This window comes from Phoca vitulina, unplaced genomic scaffold (genome assembly GCF_004348235.1).
Source record: "Phoca vitulina isolate PV1807 unplaced genomic scaffold, GSC_HSeal_1.0 scaffold14, whole genome shotgun sequence".
In the NCBI taxonomy this organism is placed as follows: domain Eukaryota; kingdom Metazoa; phylum Chordata; class Mammalia; order Carnivora; family Phocidae; genus Phoca; species Phoca vitulina.
In genome coordinates, this window is record NW_022589717.1 from 38,669,141 (window position 1) to 38,694,753 (window position 25,613).

At 32.3% G+C, this 25,613-nt stretch overlaps 1 protein-coding gene across 8 annotated transcripts in view; it reads right to left on the bottom strand.

Moving 5' to 3' along the window:
• Window positions 1-25,613, bottom strand: part of MARCHF1 (membrane associated ring-CH-type finger 1) — an 860,279-nt gene that overhangs the window by 571,148 nt on the left and 263,518 nt on the right. For 4 of the 8 annotated variants that reach the window (XM_032413128.1, XM_032413135.1, XM_032413125.1 and 1 more), the window contains exon 2: window positions 9,335-9,411. The exons of 2 other annotated variants lie outside the window; for them this stretch is intronic. The gene's annotated coding sequence lies outside the window, so the exon portion shown is untranslated. Of the gene's footprint in view, window positions 1-8,425; window positions 8,483-9,334; window positions 9,412-25,613 lie in introns of all 8 variants that reach the window. 2 more of the 8 variants (XM_032413124.1, XM_032413129.1) reach the window with 1 other exon arrangement.

A 25,613-nucleotide genomic window follows, 5' to 3' on the forward strand; every position in this document is an offset into this window, starting at 1 on the left:
GGATAATTTAATTCTGCTTCTAGTTGAGTTCATAACACACTTCAGTCTTATTCCATGGTGTGATAATCAGTCTTATGCTTCAGACTTACTCTAGGATTGGCATTTAAAGAATTTATGTGATTTATTGTGTCATAACATAAGTGACAGAACATCACTACCAATATATAAGGACATTTTCCCAGCCTTAGTTTTAAGAAAGAATGGAGATTTCTCAATCATAGAAGAGAGATATACTTAGATTAAAACTTGAATGTGTTGTGAAAATTCTTTTCACTATTTTTGTGCAACGGTTGAGGTTAAGTATCTATGTTGCTAACTCTCATCTGACCACAAAACATAATGAATAATGCATTTAGATACGTGACCATTTTGCCTTTAGACTAAGAACACTGAAGAACTGTTCTAACCATAGGAAAAGTCCATGTAAGGGCCCAATTTTTCCCCTTTTATGTTCCAAATGTAGAATTTTCTGCACCACTATAAAGCAGAAATTATTCCCTTTTGCGGATTAAGCATTGAAATATGACCAGTGCTGGATTTGTGTGTAGAATCCTCAAAATACAGTCAAACGCCTGCATTTGTCATCAATGAAACCTTGATTCACAGTCTCCTCAAAATACAGTAGAAAGTTTGAAACCAGTATTCTCAAATGCATAAATAAAAGGTCTGACTTGTACACGTTGCTCAATCCACAGAAGACTCAAAGAATGACAAAGGTGAAATAATAGTCTGGAAATCAGAACATCTCTGCAGATTGATATTTATGTATTACTCTGCTACCACATAAATTGCAAGGAGCTCATTTTCATTTACTTAATAATAGAAAGCTGGAATTTTAGCATGTTTAGTGTTAGGGAGATCTGAGGCTATATGCAACAATACTATCTGTCAGTCTATTAAATACTTCTTTCAATTTCTATGATTTTATAGACTTGTCAAAACATCTTCCATGTTGATAATGACCTCACTGAAACAAAATCAGTTTAAGATAAACTCTATTTCTTGGAAAAGTCTCTCATTTTCTCAGATATGTATTATGTAAGTCACTGTAACAGGACCAATTATCTGAGGTATAGTAAGAATCAATGATGCATAAAACTTTTCCAATATCAAGTTCAGAGCAAAGCAAAAGGTGAATTAATTAATGTGAATGTTAATACAAATGAAATAGAAAGTCACAGCTGTTAATTATGCTGAGAAAACAAATCAGTTTGCCACACTTAAGGAAAATCATTTTTTAATAAAGAAATAATTCAAAAGGATATTTCATCAATATTTTCTGAGATTATAAAATCAAGATTGTGTGTGTGTGTGTATATGTGTGTATATGTGTTGTAAACTTTTCAAAAGCGATGAAAATGGAGAACCTAAGGCTCTTAAAATTTGTCATGGTTTGTATCATGGATGTCCAAGGATGCAATTGATAGTAATTATGGACAAAGAAGAAATAAGCATCTCTCTGCTAACAGCAAGGACCACTACTGCAGCTCATGAGAAGGAAAAATGGGTAAAAATTGGTTATTTTTAGAACTGATGCTCACTATATCAATCTCTATTCTATTCACAAATCTCTAACTGAAAAGAAACTGTGAATTTTCCTCTTAGAGACTTCTAATTTTTGCACTTACTCATTTGTACTTATGTTACAGGGTAAATTTTTTTCCCATTTAGAGGTGTGAAGAACTTTACTCCAAATAACAAAAATGCCATAACTCCCTAGCGTAGAACACAGATAAAGAAAGAAAGAGCAGGGGGAAATGTGCACATTTTCCATCACTCTACTTAAAAACCGTGTTTACCTAACAATGTGACAATGGGGTTTTAATCACATTAATTCATTAAAGGTAACTTAAGGATTTACTGTGTTGATAGCATGTAACATGTCTTCAAGATCTTCTTTCACATCTTTAAGACAAAGACACAGATACAAAGCTCCTAGATATCCTCTTAGCACTCTTTTAAGCATTTAGTTTTTTCCTGACAAAAATTTTCATCCTGAGCACAAGTACCTCAACTTCTGATGATAAACAGAATGGCCAGCAATATATACTAAATAAGTCTATGTGTTGCCTAAATGAATAAATTCATAATCTTGAACTTTTGCAACAAAATATCTTTATTTTCAACATGGCTGATATCTCTAGCACAGAGGTGCCTTTTCAGTCAGGATTTAAAAATTCCTGCCCTTCTGATATTCACTAAAATCTCATTTATGAGTTGTCTGCCATAAAACCCCTACCATAAGCCCATGGAAGACAGTTCACATTCAAGATAATTGTTTAAGGAATAAGCTGCCAACTATTTACTCCTTCAAACTTTTTCAGGCTTCTTCCATGTTTCCAGGTAATCAGAAAGCTGCCATAATCGCTTTGCTTCCTTGTGTAATTGTGTTAAGTTTTGCTCAGGGAGTCTACCAAAGGCTGATCATATGTGGAAGATCTTTTTCATATTTCACAGAGTTTCTATTGAGAATATAGGCCATTATGTTGTTCAAATGGATAAGCATCCTCACAACGTGTGAGGTCTCTTGAACTTCTACTCTTTCTGTTACAAATCTAACTCAAACATATACTGAGATGCTATAGCTTTCCCAACACACTTGTTTATTTGGTTGTTTGGCTGGTTTTGATGTGTGCAATCTGTTAAAATTTGTGCCCAGCTTAACCCATGCACCATATATTACTGGTTTTGCCTCAGAGTCTACATTTTTCTTGTCAATCACCACAAATTACTTTTAGATTAGATAATATGTAACAACAATAAATAGGTTCCCCACCATGGAATTAAGACCTTTCATGGTTTCAACTAATCTTATCTACTTAGCTTTGCTTCCTACTACTCATTTCATAATATTTTCTTTCCAATACCTTTAAATCTGGGAGCTATCAATACATCTTAAATAAATTCTTAAGAATGTTCTTACTCTATACTGTGATTTCAGTCATTTATTATCCATCTAAGGTTTACCAGTATTTTATATCCCAATTTTAATTACAATGATTCTCTGAATAACTGCAACACTTCATTCATTCAGTGATTGCTTGTTTTCTACATCTTTTTGAATAAGTATGTGGCATACAAAGGATAGCCTTAAGATGTTGTGGAAGGTGAGAGAGTTATAATATAGTCTATACTTTTTAGTGACTTCAATTCTACATTTAATTTTTATATAACTGATTTTTTTCCACAATGAGATTAAAGCCGTTTAGAAGCAGTCTTCACTTTTTGCATTTTTATTTCCCACAGCTCTTAGCACAAATATTCATTTTATTGTATTCCTGAAGTTTTTTTAAAAACTCAAGAAAATACAATGGCAATGTCATCTTTACTGAGTTTCTGGGTAAACAAAATCCATAAAATAAGTAGAATATAAGCCAGAGGATAGAGTTATTTCTAAGCTAAAATCATTCATTGTCTAAAATACTGGGGTACGGGGATAGCCTCTACTGAGACTATTGCTATTCAATGATCAAAAAATGGATTTTAAGAGAGACAGAGATAGATAAATCTTTAGTAAAAAATAGACAATCGACAATTTTTATTAGATGCAGTATTTTAGGGTAAAAACTCCTTGGTTTCCATGGAGAAAAATAATAATACAAATAACTGAGCCCACAGAAATACAAAGGATCTATAAAGGTCTACTATGAACACTTATACTCCTACCAACTGGACAACCTGGAAGAAATGGAAAAATTTATAGAAACATACAACATACCAAGACTGAATCAGGAAGAAATAGAAAATTTAAACAGATTAATTACTATTAAATAAATTGAGTGGCGCCTGGGTGGATCAGTGGGTTAAGCGTCCAACTCTTGATTTCGGCTTAGATCATGATCTCAGGGTTGTGAGATCAAACTGCAATGGGCACCGTGCTGGGCATGGAGCTTGCTAAAGATTCTCTCCCTTCCTCTCCCCCTGCTCCTCCCCACCTCTATTAAAAAAAAAAAAAAAAAAAGGAGAAGAAATTGAATTAGTAATCCAAACTCTACCAATGAATAAAGCCCAGGACCAGATGGCTTCACTGCTGAATTTTACCAAACATTTAAAGAAGTATTAACACCAATTATGTTCAAACTTCCCCAAAAAAGAAGAGGGAACACTGCTAAACATATTTTACAAGGCTAGCACTGTCTGATACCAAAGCCAGATTCCTACACTCTAGAAAAAAAAAGCTATAACCCAATATCCCTGATGAATACAGTTGCAAAAAAATACAGTATTCTCAATAAATTACTAGCAAACCAAATTCAGTGGCACATTAAAAGGATCATTCACCATTAACAAGTGGGATTTATTCCTGGTTTGCAAGGATGGTTAAACATATGCAAATTAATCAATGAAATACATCACATTAATAGAATGAAAGAAAATAATTATATGATCATCTCAACAGATACAGAAAAAGCATTTGCCAAAATTCAACATCCATTCATTACAAAAACGCTTAACAAGTTAGACGTACAAGGAACATATCTCAGCATAATAAAAGCCATATATAACAAGCCTGGAGCTAACATCATATTCAATAGTGAAAGGCTGAAATTTTTTTTCTTTAACATCAGGAACAAGACAAGGTGCCCACTATCACCAATTCCTATTCAACATAGTACTGTAAGTCCTAACTAGAGCAATCAGGCAAAAAAAGAAATAAAAGGCATCAGAATTGGAAAGGAAGAAGTAAAACTGTCTTTTCAGATGACATGAATTTATATATAGAAAATCCTAAAGACAACCAAAAACTGTTAGAACTAATCCATAAATTCAGTAAAGTTGCAGGATATAAAATTAACATGCAAAAGTCAGCAGCTTTTCTGCACTAACAATAAATTTTCTGAAAGAAAAAGAAATTGATCCCATTTACAGTAACATCAAAAACAATAAAATACCTAACAAATTTAACCATGGAGGTGAAAAATCTCTATTCTGAAAACTGCAAGACATTGAAGAAAGAAATCGAGGATGACACAAATAAATGAAAAGGTATCCCATGTTCATAGATTGGAAGAATTAATATCAATACTGGGATACCTGCTGGCTCAGTCAGTTAAGCGTCTGCCTTCGGCTCAGGTCATGATTCCAGGGTCCTGGGATCAAGTCCTGCATTGGACTCCCTGCTCAGGGGGAGCCTGCTTCTCCCTCTGCCTGCTGCTCCCCCTGCTTGTGCACTTGTGCTCTCTCTCTCTCTCTCTGACAAATAAATAAATAAAATCTTAAAAAAATATATCTATATTACCCATAGCCATCTATAGACTCAATGTAATCACTATCCAGATTACAATGGCATTTTTTTACAGAAATTTAAAAAAAAATACTCTAAAAATTTATATGGAACCACAGAAGACCATGAATAGCCAAATCAAATAGCCAATTTTCTTTCCTGAGAAAGAAAAATAAAATAGGATCCTACTTCCTTATTTCAAACTATACTATAAAGCTATAGTGACTAGAACAGTAAGGTATTAGCATAAAAATAGACACATATAGACCAATGGAACAGAATCCAGAGCCCAGAAATAAACCAAAGTATATATGGCCAACTAATATTTGACAAGGGAGCCAAGAATATTCAATGGAGAGAAAAAAATCTCTTCAGTAAATGGTGCTGGAATAATTGGATATTCACATTTAAAAGAATGAAACTGGACCCAAACCTTACACCACTCACAAAAAATTACCTTAAAATGGATTAAAGATTTAAATGTAAGACCTGAAATTACGAAACTCTAGAAGAAAACAGTAATAAAACTCCTCGACATGGGTCTTGATAATGATTTTCTGGAAATCTCAGCCAAAGCACAAACAACAAAATAAAAAACAAGGGGGACCATATCAAACTTAAAAGCTTCTGCACAGCCAAAGAAACTATACACAAAGTGAAAAGACAATGTATAGAATGGGAAAAAAAATATTTGCCAACCATATAACTGATAAGGGGTAAATATCTAAAAAATAAAGAACTCCTACAATTCAATAGCAATATATATATATATATATATATATATATCCTATATAATCCAGTTTAAAAATGGGCAAAGGACTTGAATAAACGTTTTTCCAAAAAAGATATGAATGGTCAACAGATACATGAAAAGATGCTCAAAATCACCAGTCATTTGAGAAATGCAAATTAAAACCACAATGAAATATCATCTCATGCCTGTTAGAGTGGCCATGATCAAGAAGACAAGAGATAATAAATGCTAGCATAGATGTGTAAAAAAGGGAACCCCATGTACTGATGGTGGGACTGTAATGTATGTATTTGGTACAGCAACTATGTAAAACAGCATGAAGTTTCCTCAAAAAATTAACAATAGAACTACCATTTGATACAGCAATGCTACTTCTGGGAATATATCCAAAAGAAACAAAAACTCTAACTTGAAAAGATAGCTGCACTCCCATGTTCATAGCAGCACTGTTTACCGTAACAAAGAAGATACGGAGACAACCTAAGTGGCTATCAATGGATGAATGGATAAAGAAGTCATAATATACATTATCTATCTATCTATCTATCTATCTATCTATCTATCTATCTATCTATCATCTATCTATCTTCTATCTATTATACACACACACAATGGAATAATATTCAGCCACAAAAAGAAAAACAAGGAAATTCTACCATTTCAGACAGCATGGACGGAACTTGAAAGCATAAGGCTAAGTGAAATAAGTCAGACAGAGAAAGACAAATACTGTATGATCTCACTTAAATGTGGAATCTTAAAAAACAAAACAAAACACCAAATTCATAGAAAAAGATGTGTGGTTACTTGAGGCAGGGGGTGAGGGAAGATGGAATTAAAGGAAAATGGTCTAAAGGTACAAACTTCCAACATGATTATTATAGCTAACTATACTATACTATAACTAACTATACTATATATATATATATATATATATATATATATATATATATATATACATATAGATAGATAGATAGATAGATAGATAGATAGTGTGGTTTTAACCTGTCTCTCTAATGACTCAGTATTGAGCATTAGTCTTTGTGTTTATCTGCCACCCATACATCTTCTTTAGTGAATTATCTTTTCATGTTTTTTGCCTACTTTTAGAAAAATTGGTTGGTTTCTTATTGTTTTGTGATTTAATATATTCTACATAGAAGTTCCTTATTTGATATATGCTTTACCAATGTTTTCTCACAGTCTATGCCTTTGATTTTTGTTACTTTTTTTAATTTTCATTTCTTTTTTTTTTAAAGATTTTATTTATTCATTTGAGGCACAGATATATATATAGAGAGAGAGAGAGAGCATGAGCAGTGGGAGAAGCAGAGGGAGAGGGAGAAGCAGACTCCCCGCTGAGCTAGGAGCCTGATGTGGGGCTCGATCCCAGGACCCTGGGATCATGACCTGAGCCGAAGGCAGACGCTTAACCATCTGAGCCACCCAGGAGACCCTTAATTTTCATTTCTTAACAATCTCTTTCCTATGGCAGAATTTATTAATTTTCATATGAGGATGAATAAAAAGATGAAGCACTTGAAAAATATACAAAAGAACACTGTGTGAAGCTAAGCAACAGGTTCACTTTTGGATCCTTATACATTTTAAGCAGCATATCATGAAGAAATACAAGCCAAGTGGTTCACTGTCTTTTTTATCCCTATGTATAAAACAGCACCAGGGTACCTGGGTGGCTCAGTCGATTAAGCACCTGCCTTAGGCTCAGGTCATGATCTCAGGGTCCTGGGATCGAGCCCCATGTCAGGTCCCTGCTCCGCGGGGAGTCTGCCTCTCCCTCTGCACGCCCCATTCTTTCATCTATATACACACTGTAGCTAACACTGCTGCATTATCCACAGGAAGTTGTTGAGAGTGTAGATCCAAAGAATTTTCATCACAAGGAGAATTTTTTTTTCTTTTCTTTTTATTTTATCTATATGAGATAATGGATGTTAACTTAACATATTGTGGTAATCGTTTCATAACATATGTTAATCAAACCATCATGCTGTACACCTTTAAACTCATACAGAGACGTATTTCAATTCTTTCTCAACTAAATTGAAAAAAATAATAAAAATGGATAGGGTTTGAAAAAAGTTGGAATTCTGATGCCATAATTTAATTTAAGAGATTTCTGTGTTAATCTTTTACATCTGTAATTTTTCTTCTTGACATATGTTAATATTTGTCTTTACAAATTTCCCTTTATTGTATGTGATTCTCCATCAATTTCAAGATCTTTCTAAAGTGATTTATGCCCTCCAAATTACTATAAAGGCTTCTAAAATCTGTCTTTAAGTGTGGTCTTCATGTTATCATATTCAACACTAATTAAGTTGTTCAAAAATACTGGTTAAAAAAATACCCCAATGAAAAGCACTTAGAATGACATGGATTACAAATCTTTAAATTTATCTTTTCATTTATTTGAACTCTCTTACATTTATTATGGAGAGATATGGAATAATTTTTTCCTTTGTTTGGTGGAAACAATCGGCCTAAAAGAAAAGCAAAAGAAAAGAAAAGAAAAGAAAAGGTTGCAAAAGTCAAAATAAATGACATGTATTACATTCTTTCAATCTACTGGGTCTTTCATAGGAACTAATTAGAGGCAAGGAGACTATCTTATCTTAATATCTGAAGGTAGCTTATAAAAAAGGGGGTAAGCTATTCATAATGTTTAGAAACTGAAATAGCAAAATATTTTAACTTTGAGATAACCAGAAGGGTTGTAAATTTGTAGGTTCAGGAGCCACTCAATTTAATGTCATTCATGGTTGACACAGAAGCCTTTGCTTGTTTTCTTTTTATAATATGAAATGCATGAATATTAGACAGATTCTAGTACAACAAAGTTATGTAGTACACATCTCATCATGATGAATATAATCCTTGAATGCAAAAGCTATATTAGTAACAAAATAAAATCAATATTTTTTACCAAAAGTAGTCAGTATTCAGTTGCCTTCATGAGGCCACATAAGGCAGTTGTTACAGATAAAATTAAATATATTTGTTTGCTGAAATGGAGGACATTATAATTACCAATATATCTGCCCAGACAAATCAGTTTTACTGACAGCACTGCTCTTTTCATCTAGCTCTTCAACTGATAAAGTTCTTATCACAAGTCATTAAAATATTGGCTAATAGATACAAGGAAACAGAGTTCATTTTGAAAAGAAATGTTATTCACTAAAACTGAATAAAATCTAAGTAAAAGATAGTTTGAAAAAACAAAATCAATTAAAACCCTTCCATTAAAGAAAATTTGACTCTAATTCCAATGAAAAATGTGGTTCTCTGCAAAGAAAGTCTTCTCTATCTAGGATAAAAATAGATGAACTTACAAAATACAGCAGTGTCTTGTTTAATCACAGAAGGACAATTGAGTATATTCTCTCAGAACTCTTCTTGGGTACATTTCCTGAAAAAGAAAATTTAAATAAACTTAAAGGCTGAACTTAAAAAAAATTAACTATAACAAACTAAGTTTGTGTAATGGAAAGACCACACACAATTTGTACAAACTGTAGGCCTATCTAAATAATCTTTAAACTATATAATAGGGAGTGTTCCTAATGCCATTTGTGCCAATATTCAGGTCATGCAAAAGAATTTCTATCAATTTCTATACAGTTCCAAAATATCAAGCTACTTCAGTATGTTAAGAATGAGTCAACTGAAGGTTTGTATTCTAATAAAAACAGTTCAAAACCATTTTTTTTGGTATAAGACAAAAAAAAAGTTGTTTATGCTATTTACATACCATTGAGTAGCTAAGACACAGCAATGACTCCAAAGTCAGAGGACAAACTAAAAATCAAACTAGAAAACCTGGTCCCAGTTTGATACAGTTGTTTCATGAAGACAGACTGAAATTGACAGAATGTTTTAAACATATAAGGATGAATAAAAAGATGAAGCACTTGAAAAATATACAAAAGAACACTGTGTGAAGCTAAGCAACAGGTTCACTTTTGGATCCTTATACATTTTAAGCAGCATATCATGAAGAAATACAAGCCAAGTGGTTCACTGTCTTTTTTATCCCTATGTATAAAACAGCACCAGGGTACCTGGGTGGTTCAGTCGATTAAGCACCTGCCTTAGGCTCAGGTCATGATCTCAGGGTCCTGGGATCGAGCCCCATGTCAGGCTCCCTGCTCCGCGGGGAGTCTGCCTCTCCCTCTGCACGCCCCACCACCGCCCCATTCCTGCTGGCTCTCTCTCTCTCAAACACACATAAATAAATAAAAATCTTAAAAAAAAAAAGCACCAACTATTCCATCCTTTATTTTAGGATTCACTCCAATAGAAGGAAAACATGACTACAATATTAAATTGCCTATGTCTGGCTTAAAAGAAGTAAGAATGCTAATTGTCCATACAGTGAGCTGGCATCAATCTCTTATAATCTCTTCTTACTCTTTTTTATGTGAAGAATGATTACAAGGTGGTATTTTAACAAACTATTAGAGGATATTATTGATCATTTTTCAAAGAATATATAACATAACATTGTAGTTGTAGGTAAAATATGATATTTTCATTTCAGAATTGTATCTACTTATAGAATCAATGTACAGGGAGCTAAAGTGGAGGTTGTAATAGTTATTTGAAACAAGCTTGTCTATAGAATTAATAAACTGATTTATGAAAGTCAACTGCTGCCACTAGAAATACACTATAACCATATATGATAGAAAAATGAAATACAAACAATATACAACAAACTGAAAATCAGATAAATCAGAGAAATAATAATAACAAAAAATTTTTTCCACAAGAGAAGAATACAGTATATAGAATTACGAGAATTGCTATTATTTGTAAGTTATTACAATGCAGTTTTAAAAACAAGTCTTCAAATTTATTTCTACTTTCACTAAATATTTTTAAATAAATTGTCCATTTTCAAATACCCAAAATACATAGCGTATGACCAATCAAATACCCATCAACAATTGCAGATGACTTCTTTTACAAATTAAAGAACGGTATCCTTCTTTGGCTCAGAATACTCCAACTACTGTTATCCAGCTTTAACTATGGCTACCTTGTTTTGCTTAAATTAAACTGGATAACTTGAAATTTTTCCATATTTGAGGACCTCATTTTTACAGACTATATAATGTAAATGGAATTTAGTTATTAAAATCTGAGTTCCAAATATAAAGTATTGTGAAATATCAATGGATCTATTAGCATAATGGAAACAAAAAACCTAACAAACTGCAAGTTATATTGACATTAATTGCATGAGATCACTATTGGGCATTATTGCTTCATCATTTTAGGCTCTCCAAGCTGGCCTTTCAAAAGTTTAATAAACCAGTTGTTTTTCTTCTTCATATGTACTTATCCAACATTTACTTCCTTTTATATAAATAAAGGATGAGAGTCAACAAAAAAGGAAAGGAGGGAAGGAGCAGGAGGGAGAGGAAGAAAGTTAGGAGAGAGGAAGTAAGGGAAGAAAGGAGAAAGGAAAGAACAAAGCTTACATAAAGAGACATGTGTTGGGGAAAGAAGGGAATCTGAGACTAAATTATGGTGACCAATAGTGTTCTTATATCTTTGGGCATGTGGTGAGGTAGGTGTCAAAATTATAAGTAACTGGGGAGAATCCTGAGAGAGAATTAGTGAATAAAAAACTGTATTGATAAATTTATCCCACAAATAAATTATTCAAGGAGAAGTGGGAGAATGTCATGATTTAATCAACAGATGGTACGTAATGCAATTTATCTTTGAAACCACTCTGCCATGAGGACTATTGCAGATTCTTTTAGAAAGAGGGAAAATGTAAGTTAAGGGTGAAATTGTTTCACTAAATTGCTGGATGGGTTTGGTTATTCAGGTTAAGCAAAGCACTTCTAAGGGTGTCCCACTCTTCAAACATTTTTATTTTTATATTTTTATTATAAATGTTTAATCCGAAATAGTTTATTTGCATACTTATTATGCCAAAATGATATATCCATCAATCTTTATATCTATCTAGTCTATTTACTTTAATATGTATGTAATATATACATATATGTATTCATAAAATTAAAAAAATCTCTCACTGCATTAATGCAGTGGCTATATTTAATATATTTTTATAGAAGTTCACATCAACTGTATTATGTTTACGGCAACATTACTGTCAATGTACTGCAGAGTTCCCTATCTATGAAGGTGCTTCATTATGATACAAATCATTATGTAACTGTTATCAATTAATCAGTAGTAATCCAAAAGCAAACACTGACATAGGCTTAAACACGAGATTACTATATAATGATCCACTCATTATGAAACAATCAAAATATTTAGTGTGGAAATTTGGTCATTAGAAAAACTAAATGTTATGTTAAAATCTGCTGTTATTTTCCAAAGCAATCTATATATTATATCATATGATGTTATATTATGCTTTATTATTTTCCCTAAGTAGTGGAAACACAATAAAATTTACAATAAAGTTATTAGAACACAATTGTTATAATAAGCTTATTTTATTATAATAAAAAGTATTGAGACAAGAAAACAATTGAAACCTTGCACAAAAAGAAAAAGAAAAAGAAAATTATTTATAACACTGAAAAAAAAATTGTAGGTGAGGATTAAATAAAAAAAAAAAATGGTAGGGGAAAAAACCCTCAGAGCTATTAGTTTTAGCAGAATGTAGTATGAACTATCACTAATGGAACAGGATGTGAAATTATCTCCCACTTCTATGTCTACAATGACTAGTGACTTTCAAGAAAAACTAGCAGAAAACAAAATCCTGAAAAGTTCATCAAACTAAATGTATTCCCCTAAAATCCCAAGTTGTGGACAGATTTTTAGTATTCATCAATGAGGTATTTTTGCTAAGAATCATTATTTTATAAAAGACAGTTTGCCTTTAAAAAAGTCAGCACAGGTAGGAAGTTTTGGGATGTTTGCCATATTCAGATCTTTTCAAATGAAAAAAAATCACTATATGCTGTTTACTTTATGCAAAGAATCTTGTAGTTTGAATTTCTGCTGGTATAAACAATATCAATCAATACTTGAGGATGAGCAATAATCAATTACAGGGAGTAAGTAAACATGAATAAAGTAAACTGAACAGCAATCACAGCGTCAGGTATTTAAAATGTAAATCTCACTTGAGATAATCAATAACTATTTTTGTTGAAGAACAGACACTAATGAAAGTAAGAGATGGCATATTTTTGAACATATAATATACATAATTTTGGTTTTGGCAAAGCAAATGTGTTCAGAAGATCATCCAAAGAAGTTTGAGAGTGATAATTGAAATTTTCTGCATTTGGCAAAGATCACAGTAAAACTTGATAATATTATGAAAGGATATTTATTCAGACTACAAACACTGGCATCAAGTAATATGACACATATTTAAGAAATGATATATAAAGTTGAATTATTAGATTTATTGCAGAAGTAATTAAGGAAATGCTAAATGTTACTCAAATTATTTTATCTACAGCTCGTGATGTAATAAGCTTTGTATAATAAATTATGATTTCTGAGAAATTGATAATTTGAAATTTTCAATATTTTTATGCAAACATTTTTGAGAAATTTTTTCCAGGAGTTACAACAAAACATGATTTTTGCAGATTCCTAAAATTCAGAATCTAGAGGGAAAAACTGATGACTAAGTGGATGTCATAGCTGCCACAAAATATACAAAAAAATAATGGATTTCAGTAAAATTTTGATTTGAGGAAGTGATGCCCAAAAGAAATTTCTAAGGAATTTTAAATTTTTTGTATTTCTGTCTAGTCTGTAAGCATGAATACTTAATGATACAGCAAGATTTCTTTGACCAGCACTAATATTGTCTTATAAGGCTGAAGATCTTTACAACTTTCGCGGCTTCAATTAAATTTTGAATGTTACTGAAAATTTGTCAACCATAAACATGAAAACATTATGAATATTCAATGCATAAGTTAAGTTGATGCTTCATAACAACAAAACGCAAAGCTATCAAGCAATTCTTTTTATAAATCTCTTGATGACAATGCTAGACAATGGTGTGCATACCAAAATATCTGCTTTAAATTTATTTCCTAGCTCTGCATGCTGCACTAAGTAAAAGTAACACTTTAGAACAGGAATCTGCAAACATTTTCTGCGAGTGGCCAGATACTAAATATTTTAGGCTTTGCAAGCTGCATATAGTCTAGGTTGTACTGCATATTCTTGTGTGTGTGTGTGTATGTGTGTGTGTGTGTGTGTGTGTGTTTACAATCCTTTAACAACATTTAAAAAAAATTCTTAGTTTATGAACCATACAAAAGCAGGCCATAGTTTGCCAGTTTCTGTTTTAGAGTTTTCAGATACAGGAGCCACTAGTAACATGTAAATTTAATTTTAAGTAATTAAAATTAAAAAAAAAGTTTTTCAGATACAGTAGTCATATTCCAATTTCTCAATAGCCACATGTAAATTTAAATTTAAGCAATTAAAATTAAATAAAGTTAAAAATTATCAAGTTCTCAATAATTCCAAAAACTCAATAGGCACATGTACCTATCGGCTACTGTACCAAACACTGCAGATAGAAAGCATTTCAAAAAAAAAAAAAAGTTCTATTGGATAGTACTGCTTTAGTAAAAATATATGCAAGAACCCAACGTGTGTGCATCAGTGTGTGGATGTGTATCTCTTATAAGCACTAGGAAAAATCAAAGCAATAATGGCTGAATCTCTTGACATTGATACCAACCTCTGCCATGTAGAAAAGACCAGAATTAAAAAGATGACTTAATTTGACTATGAATTCCATTGTTAGTCCATCTTTAATCCAAAATTAAAAGCCATATCAATATGTCAAATCAATGTCACCTTTAAATAATAGAATAATTTCTACTTTAAAAGAACATTTGATAATACTAAAATAATTTTAGATCAATGCTTATCCCATTTTAATGGGCATACATATCATCTAGGGACCTTTTTAAAAACATAGATTCTGATGTAGTAGTTTTGAATTGGGCTATAAATTGTGCATTCCTATCAAGTTCCTAAGTGATACTGAAACTGCAGGCCCAAGGACATAGTTTCAGAATAATGTATGCAATTTAGTGGGTTATGATAAATATAAGTGGAAACTATTTTATACTTTAATATTGACCTAAACTACTAATAATATGTATTCATGAGCAATAATGGTATCAGTAACTAAGAAACCTTAAGAAATTCTTTAAAGTCTAGCATGACATTCATTGAAGTATTGTAAAATATTTGCAGTAGTAATTTACCAAATACTTTTAAATGTTTTCCCAGAATATCCTATATCCTTTGTCAAATGTAAATGTAACTTTTCAAAATTAAAATTATTAGAAAGTATTTTTTCTGCAAAAAGATTATCAAATATACCAAACTTTAAGGTAGAAAATTCAATATGGGAGCATATAAATATTGAAACTGTCTAAATAATTGAATTGTGAATTTCTGATTTCCATGATAAAATTTCAGTTGTCTCAATCTGAATCTCTTTATGTGTCCTCCAAAAAATAGAGTTCAATAAGGTTATAAAACAAAATCACCCATATCTTACAGCATAATTAAGAGATAGTTATAAAACTTTCAATAACAAGTAAGTGAATATTTGGAATCAATATTGACAGTTCACAACCATTCCTAAGCAGAGGCAGATTCAGAGTACAGAACTGGGGTGAGTAGAGTCCCAGTGGTGACAGAACACAGAAAACATCAATTAGAGTACATAATCGTAGGTACAGAAAAAGATGATTTAAGCAAAGAGATAAATAGAAGCAAACAATCCATAATACATATAATTAGGGTCACTAAAGAAGAAAAATAAAACAATGAGATAGAAGTAATATTTTAAAATATAATTCAAGAAAGTATTTCAAAAAGAAATGTTATCTTTATGTACTGGAAGTGTCAATCTGTACTTGAAAAAATAGTTAACTACAAGACATATGCTAATAAGTATTCTAAAAGAATTATTAAATTTTGAGATATAAAAATAAATCCTCTGGATATACAGCAAAGAAGTGTTTCACAGAGAAACAAAAGAAGATTTGGTTGACCATAGAATTCTTGATAGAAATATGCAAAATAAGGAAACATTGGAGAAACTATCAATGAAGTAACGAAAGGTGTGAGATGATTTTATATACAACTACATTATGTTTAAGCATCAAGGTTTAGGAAAACAATATTAAGCTTTCAAGCACTCAGGGGATGCTATGCTCATGAACCCTTCCTTGGACAGAGCTCTAGCTAATCAAGAGATGATTAGGGAAATTTTGACAAATCAAGTAGTGATGAACACTGTATATATTTATTTGTGAACCAAAGAGGAAAAGATAGGTTGGGATGTTTGTGGAAGAACAGTAAGCAAAGGTTATGAACTTAGATAAAGTAGAAATAATTCAACTATGAAATGAGAAGACAAGCAGGAGAGAAAAAGACTAGAATGACTGGCACATAGAAAGTATGTAAAAAAATGGATATTACTTAACACTAAAGCTAACAAACCAAATAACAGAAAGATAAGTAAGGGAAGTAGTGACAGAATTGTAACAAGTATTAGGACAAATATAATTGCTAGAACAAAGATGCAAATCTTGCTAAATTAAAAAAACACACAAATACAAAATAGTATACAGAAAACCTAATGAATGAAACAGTAATATAAAATGTAATACACACAATAAGTTGATTTTGTATGACAGAGCTGAAAACAAATATATTAGTGACTTCAATAAATGTAAAGGTTCTTAATTCACCTTTAATTTTTTTTAAAGCAAAATTCTATTCTGAATATAAGATCCACAGATAAACAAAATGGATTCAAAAAAGCAAAATATAAAAGGATATGCAAAGGTATTTTAATCAATGTAAATTAAATGAAATGCCAGTCAAATGTAGTAATTTTCAATTCTAATATAAGGCAGTAAAATTCAGACCCAAAAACACTAAAACAGGCAACAAAACAAAAAGCACACAGAATAGATATGCTATAGTGCTAATGGTCAGAAATAACAATGAAGATATAAGAGTTATAAATACCTGAATGAACTAACGCCACAACCACCTTCAAAATAAACAAACTCAAGCAGATTGAGGGAGAGATTGGTAGAAAAACACTAATAATAAAAGACACTCAGACAAAAACACAAGTGGGAAAATAAATACATAAAGATATATATAACCTTAAAAAGCTAATTAATAAGAGTTTTATACACACCAAAAATAGAAGGCACACACATCTTCATATTAATACAAACTGGTCAATTAAAAAACCTTAGCAAGTCTCACAGTAGAAATAATACAAACAATATTTCCTAGTCACAATGCAATAAAACTAAAAAATAATAACACAAATTGTTAAAATCTGGCACTCAAAACTTTTAAAAACTTATTTACTCAATTCCAGACTTGAAGGGATAATTTGTGCCAAAATTAAAATATTTTTAAAAATAATGATAGTGACATCTTAGGATGTCAAATTTATGGTATATAATAAAAACATTAATCAAAGAAAATTCATATCTTTAAATACATAGGTCAATACAAATAAAAATGTTTAAATGAGTCAAATTTGAAATTCAACAACTTGGAAAACAGTAAACCAAAAGGAAGGAAAAAAATAAAAACAATGCAAACACTAAGGTTAAATATTTTATAAAGAAGTAATAATAAATTATCCTTTGAGAAAAAAATGAAAACATCAAAACCATGAGCTAAACTAAAGAATAGGAGATAGAAATCATAGGAACACCAACCAATAAATAAGAACAACGTAATAACCTTTGAAACTGATGATGTTTAAAAATCCTAAGATATTTTGCACAAGTATATGCAAATAGATTGGACAACCTAGCTGAAATGCATAATTTCATAAGAAAATATATTTTACAGAAATTGACAGCAGCGGAGAAAAACGCTTCCACTTCCAAAGAAGGAATAAAATTAGAAAACAAATACCACACACAAAAGAACCAGGCCCAGAGATTTTCACAGATGAAATCAATCAAATCTTCAAAGACCAATTAATTCTAATGCTATTAAATTGTCCCTGAGAATACACAAAAGGATATTTCCAATTATTTTTTTATGAAGTGAACATAATACCAATGCTTGATAAAATTGTACTACATAAGAAAACTACAAATCAATCTATAGGTCTATTCATAAAAAATAATTTAAGTCATCCAAGTAAAATATTAGCAAACAGAATCTAATTGCACATTAAAAAACTAAATGCATTATTACAAAGTGAGATTTATTCCAGAAATGCAAGGATGGTTCAGTATTAGGAAATGCATTAAACAATTCATCATATAAATAGATTTATGGAGGAAAACATTATGATCATCTTAAGTGGTGAAAATATTTTTGTCATTCAACATTCATTTTTTAAAGGTTTATTTATTTATTATTTGAGAGAGGGGGGGCAGAGGAAGAGGGAGAGAAAGTCTCAAGCAGACTCCGTGCTGAGTGTGGAGCCTGACATGGGGCTCCATCTCATGACCTAAGAATATGACCTGAGCTGAAACCAAGTCAGATGCTCAAAAGACTGTGCCACCCAGGCACCCCATTCTTTTTTTTTTAATTGAAATTCTAGTTAGTTAACATGTACTGTAATACTGGTTTTATAAGAAGAATTTAGTGATTCACCACTTACATATAACACCCAGTGCTCATCACAACAAAGTGCCCTCCTTAATACCCATCACCCATTTAGCCCACCCCCTGCCCACCTCTTCTCCAGCAACCCTCAGTTTGTTCTCTATACTTAAGAGTGTCTTATGGTTTGCCTCCCTCTCTTTTTTCCCTTCCCCAATGTTCATCTGTTTTGCTTCTTAAATTCCACATATGAGTGAAATCATGGTATTTGTTTCCCTGACTTATCTTGCCTAGTATAATATACACTAGCTCCATCAACGTCATTACAAATGATAAGATTTCATTCATTTTGATGGCTGAGTAATATTCCAGTGTGTGTGTATGTGTGTGTGTGTGTGTGTGTGTGTGTGTGTGTGTGTACACCACCTCTTCTTTATCCATTCATCAGTCGAATGGACATTTGGGCTCTTTCTATAATTTGTCTATTGTTGATAATGCTGCTGTAAACATCGGGGTGCATGTGCCCCTTTCAAATCAGTATTTTTGTATCCTTCAGGCAAATACCTAGTAGTGCAATTGCTGGGTCATAGGGTAGTGCTATTTTAAACATTTTGAATGTTGAAAGTTTCTGTTTTCCAGAGCGGCTGCACCCATTTGCATTCCCACCAACAGTGTAGGGGGGTTCCCCTTTCTCCACATCCTTGCCAACATCTGTTGTTTCCTGTCTTGTTAATTTTAGCCATTTTGACAGATGTGAGGTGGTATCTCATCATGCTTTTGATTTGTATTTCCATGATGATGACTGATGTTGAGCATCTTTTCATGTGTCTGTTGACCATCTATACATCTCCTTTGGAGAAATGTCTATTTATGTCTTCTGCCCATTTCTTAACTGGATTGTTTTCTGGGTATTGAGTTGCTAAGTTCTTTATAGATTTTGGCTGCCCTTTAGTTTTGTTAATTGTTTCCTTCACTGTGCAGAAGATTTTGATGAAGTCCCAATAGTTCATTTTTGCTTTTGTTTCTTTTGCCTCTGGAGACAGGTCTAATAAAAAATTGCTATGGCCAATGTCAAAGAGGTTGCTGCCTGTATTCTCTAGGATTTTGATGGTTTCCTGCCTCACATCTAGGTTTTTCATCCAATTTGAATTTATTTTTGTGTATGGTGTAAGAAAATGGTCCAGTTTCATTCTTTTGCATGTAGCTGTCCAGTTTTCCCAACACCATATGTTGAAGAGACTCTTTTTTCCATTGGATATCCTTTCCCTGCTTTGTTGAAGATTAGTTGACCATACAGTTCTGGGTCCATTTCTCGGTTTTCTACTCTGTATATCTGTTTTTGTGCCAGTACCATACTGTCCAGCTTTGTAATATAGCTTGAAGTCCAGAATTGTGATGTCTCCTGGTTGCTTTTCTTTTTCAAGACTGCTTCGGCTATTCAGGGTCTTTTGTGGTTCCATACAAATTTTTGAATTGTTTGTTCTAACTCTGTGAAAAATGCTGGTGGTATTTTGATAGGGATTGCATTAAACATGTAGATTACTTTGGGTAGGATAGGTATTTTAACATATTTGTTCTTCCAATCCATGGGATGTTTTTTCATTTTTTTGTGTCATCTTCCATTTCTTTCATAAGTGTTCTATAGTTTTCAGAGTACAGATCTTTTACCTCTTTGGTTAGGTTTATTCCTAAGTATCTCATGCTTTTTGGTGCAATTGTAAATGGAATCAATTCCTTGATTTCTCTTTCTGCTCCTTCATTATTGGTGTATAGAAATGTAACAGATTTCTGTATGTTGATTCTGTATCCTGCAACTTTGCTGAATTTGTGTATCAGTTCTAGCAATTTTTTGGTAGAGTCTTTTGGGTTTTCTACATAGAGTATCATGTTATCTGCAAAGAGTGAAAGTTTGACTTCTTCCTTGCTGATTTGGATGCCTTTTATTTCTTTTTGTTGTCTGATTGTTGAGGCTAGGACTTCCAGTACATGTTAAATAACTATGGTGAGAGTGTACATTCCTGTCTTATTCCTGACCGTAAAGGAAAAGTTCTCAGCTTTCCCCCATTGAGGATTATATTAGCTGTGAGTCTTTCATATATGGCCTTTATGATGGCCATGTTCCCTCTATCCCTATTTTGTTGAGGGTGTCTATCAAGAATGGTGCTGTACTTTATCAAATGCTTTTTCTGCTTCTACTGAGAGGATCATATGGTTCTTATCCTTTCTTTTATTAATGTGGTGTATCACTCAACATTCATTCTTAATAAGGCCATTATCAATAGCAATTGATAAATACATACTTAACATGATAAAATTACCTACCACCCCAAAGTCACTGTAATTCCATTTCTGCATTACAGGCTCAGAATGACAGTCAAGCTCATGAGACACAATACACTTTAACCAAGACCAGCTTTAAGGTAAGAGAAGATACAGATTGATAAAAGTGTCAGTTACACGATGAATAATATACAAGAATCTAATGTAAAACGCTATGACTATAGCTGATAAAACTGCATTGTATAATCATAAATTGCTGAGATTAGAACTTAAATGTTCTCACCAAATAAAACAAACAGCAACAAGAAAAACCCAAAGAGGTAAATATGTAGGTGATAGATGTGTTAATTAACTCCATGGAAGGAATTCACAATGTATATGTATATCAAATCATCCTGTAATACATTTTAAATATCTTACAATTTTACTTGTCTCAATAAAGCTGGAGGACAAAAAGCATAGACTAGAAATAGAAAACAGAACACACACATCAAGAGTCTTGTAAATCCCAGGCACAATATCTGATATCAACAATCACTCCTGGAATACTCATGTTTCTGAGAAATGGGGCTAGGTAGGTATGGATGGGTTAAAGAGGTATGAACCATCTCAGCTCAGGGAAGCCAGTGGCTTTGGTGGCCCTTCAGTTTTTATACTTTAATCTCAATCTCTTATGCTGCTACTTATTGTTAATTTGTATTTATAGAAAGAAAATTCCAATTACCTGGTATAGAGTTCTCACTTCAAAAAATAATAACCTTAAAAGAAATTCTCAATTATGTTGGATCTGGTATACACCTACATATTTCCTGAGTTTATGAGTTAATGTTATAAGAAGTTTGAGTAAGGTTGCTTCTCAGCCAGTAGGGTCAAAGGATTAATTTTAATTCTGTTCTTGACTCTTTCATTCAAGGCAACATTTTAATGGGGGAATTATTAAACTTTCTCCCTAAAGTTAAGACCCAAGAAAATGATGCTTACTACAAATTGAATTAGTAACAAAAGCAATCAGATAAGAGAAAACAATTAGAAACATAAGCATTGAAAAGAAAGAGGCAGATCAATATCTATTTGCAGGTAATGAAAACCCAAGGGCTGAAACAATGCTAAATCCAACAATGCAAAAACAAAAAATTTAGTAGGACAGGAAAACATAAAATTGACATTCAAAATTAATACCTTTCATATATATTTCCAGATATGATGCAAGGGAATATCTCAAATAAAAAAAGAAACAAAATCAAATGATTAGGAATAAATTTATCAGGAAAAGAATGCAATCTAGATGAAGAAAACTTCAAATTACTTATGAAATACGCAATACAAGCATAAAGCAATAATTTTTATCCAAGTTAATATATACATTTTTAAGTATCCCCCAAGAATGCTGAGAACTTTTTTGGTTTTCTGATGAAGCTGCAGCAAGTTCTTCATCCAGAATATCTAGCTCAGATAATTAATGAAGGTGGCTACTTTAAACAACAGCTTTTCATTGTAGGCAAACATCTGTATACTGGAAGAAGATGCCTAGGGCCAGCTAGGACTTTCATAGCTAGAAAGGAGAGGTCAGTGCTTGATTTCAAAGCTTCAAAGGATGATCTAACTCTCTTGTTAGGTGCTAATGCAGCTGGTGACTTTAAGCAGCAGCTAATGCTCATTTACCATTCTGGAAATCTTGGAGCCCTTAAGAATTATGGGAAATCTACTCTGCCTGTGCTCTATAAATGGAACCACAAACCACAAAGCCTGAATTACAGCACATTTGTTTACAACATGGTTTACTGAATGTTTTAATCCCACTGTTGAAACTTACTGCTAAAAAAAAGAAAAGATTACTTTTAAAATATTACTGTTCATTGACAATGTCCCAGGTTACCCAAGGGCGCTGATGGGAAGGACAACAAGATTAATGTTGTTTTCATGCCTGCTAACACTATATCTATTCTTCAGCCCATGGATCAAGGAATAATTTTAACCTTCAAGTCTTCTTATTTAAGAAATACATTTTGTAAGGCTATAGCTGCCACAGATAGCTTAGATGGATCTGAGCAAAGTAAATTGAAAACCTTCTGGAAATGATTCACCATTCTAGATGCCATTAAAAACATATGTGATTCATGGGAAAAGGCCAAAATATCAACATAAATAGAAGTTTGAAATAAGTTGATTTTGACCCTCATGGATGGCTTTGAGGGGTTCAGTGGAGGAAGTAACTACAGATAGGGTGGAAATTGTAAGAGAACTAGAATTAGAAGTGAAGTCTGAAGATGGTACTGAGTTGCTGGAATCTCATGATAAAACTGAAAAGAATGAGGATTTGATTCTTATGGATGAGCAAAGAAAGTGGATTCTTGGGATGGAATCTACTGCTGGTGAAGATGCTGTGAAGACTGTGGAAATGACAACAAAGGATTTAGAATATTATAGAAGCTTAGTTGATAAAGAAGTGGTAAGGCTTAAAAAGATCAATTCCAATTCTGAAAGAAGTTCTACTGTGAGTAAAATGCTATCAAACAACATTACACACTACAGAGAAATCATTTGTGAAAGGAAGAGTCAGTGGATGTGGCAAACTTCATTGTTGTCTTAGTTTTTTAAATTGCCGCAGTCACCCCAACCTTCAGCAACCACCACCCTGATCATATGGCAGCCATCAACATCGAGGCAAGACCTTCCACCAGCAAAGAGATTATAACTCACTGAAAGCGCAGGAGATAGTGAGCATTTTTTAACAATAAAGTACTTTTTAATTAGGATACGTACATTTTTTAGACATAATGCTATTGGACACTTAATAGACTATAGTATAATATAAACAACTTTTATATGCACCGGGAAACCAAAAAATTCATTTGACTCGCTTAATTGAGATATTTGTTTTGTGGTGGTGGTCCAGAACCAAACGTGCAGTTATCTCCAAGGTGTGCCTGTATACAAATGACCTTTAAACACATGAAGTGATGCTCATATACTCATAATAAAAAAATACAACTTAAAAATATCCAAAGGTACTATTTCTCATCTATCAGGTTGGGAAAAAAAAAACAAAAACAAAAACCCTGAGAACACACTTTGACAGAGCTGTAAGGAAACAATGTATGCACGCAAATATATTGCTGGTAAGAACTCAGAATGGTAAAATCTCTACAGTACCCTACAAAATTGTGCATGGATTTACCCATTGACCCAACAATCCCACTGTACACTAAAGATACTCTTCTGCAAACATGAAATAACATACACAATGTCCTGTGATCCACTTCCCCTCATGGACCTCTCCCTCTACTGGGCTCCAAAACCCAGCGTAGGATTCCTCTCCTCATGTAGACACTCTGTTCACCATAATCAGAGTCCAATATCTTGTACTAGGCCAGCAGCACCCCCCACCAGGTAGGCTCTCTCTTTACCCTTCTTGAACTCCCAACACCCTGCTCTATTGTCTCACAGCTCAACTCCCACTCTGTATAAATGCCTACCTTGTTTGGTTCCACCTACTAGCTTTTGAACTGGATTGTTTAGAATGTGAAGGAAAGTGAAGTACGGGGAAGATAAAGAGGGCAGGGCTTTAGATTTTTAAATACTTCTAGTAACTAAAAAGTTCTAAGGCCCCTAGGAGAAAAAGTTGGCACAGAGAAGCCTAAAATGTTATTTTAGCAAAATATTAGCCCATCTAGAATGTGAATTTTTTGTGTTCTACAATAGAATAGTAGTGATTAAGATGAGGGAAGAAGAGCTCTTGTCACAATGAATGTAATTTGTCATTTAAAAATACAAATTCAACAGAGCCTGGGAGGTTCAGTTGGTTGAGCATCTGACTCTTGATCTCAGCTCAGGTCTTGATCTCAGAGTCATGGGTTCAAACTCTGCATTGGGCTCCAGCTGGGCACAGAGCCAGATAAATAAATAAATAAAGTTTAAAATAAATAAAAATACAAATTCATAATTGTAAATAATTGTAAATCTAACTCATTTTAAAACTTGGTAAAGCAGTTTTATAATAGTTTGATAACGCTTTTTAAAAACATATAGTTCAAAAAGCATATAGTTCAAAATATATTAATAAAAAAATTAATGTATTTTAGCAGTATAAATTTGTACTTTCCTATTTTGTATGGTTGTAGGTAAGCAAAAATAGAAATCTATTTGAGACTTTCCTTCTAATTTTGTAGCTGAAATAAATTATCTGAGAATAAATTATCCAAAGGGATGGCAAAATCTCAGAGAGGTGGTCACTGCACTTACTTAACTTTTCTTTGAATTAGTTGATTATCTGATTTTATGAGGCACATAATGATTTTTTTCATTATGTCATTTTTATTATATATAAATGTTGGCTCAATGTAGATTTTTTCCCATGAATGTTAAAGGTTTTTTTTTTTTTTTAAGAAAGTCCTGTTCTAAATAAATTTCTAGTTTTAACATTTTTCTAAAATCATCACATTTATTTTAGAAAGTAAATGCTATGTTACCAAATTTTGATCAAGTGTAGTTGTGATGTAGAATCCAGAGTTTTGTAAAAGCATTTATAGCAAATTAGAATAATGTTTTGAATAAGATTCATTAGAATGCAAAAATCATGCATTAATTTTATAAACATTATCATTTTAAATTTAAGCACCAATGATAACTGGAAGAAAAAATAGAATAAGATATTTTTAAAATAAACATATTTTTAAGCACATACGAATTTTAGTTTCTTTATAACGGTTCATCACAATAGAATGTTAAAGCATTTTT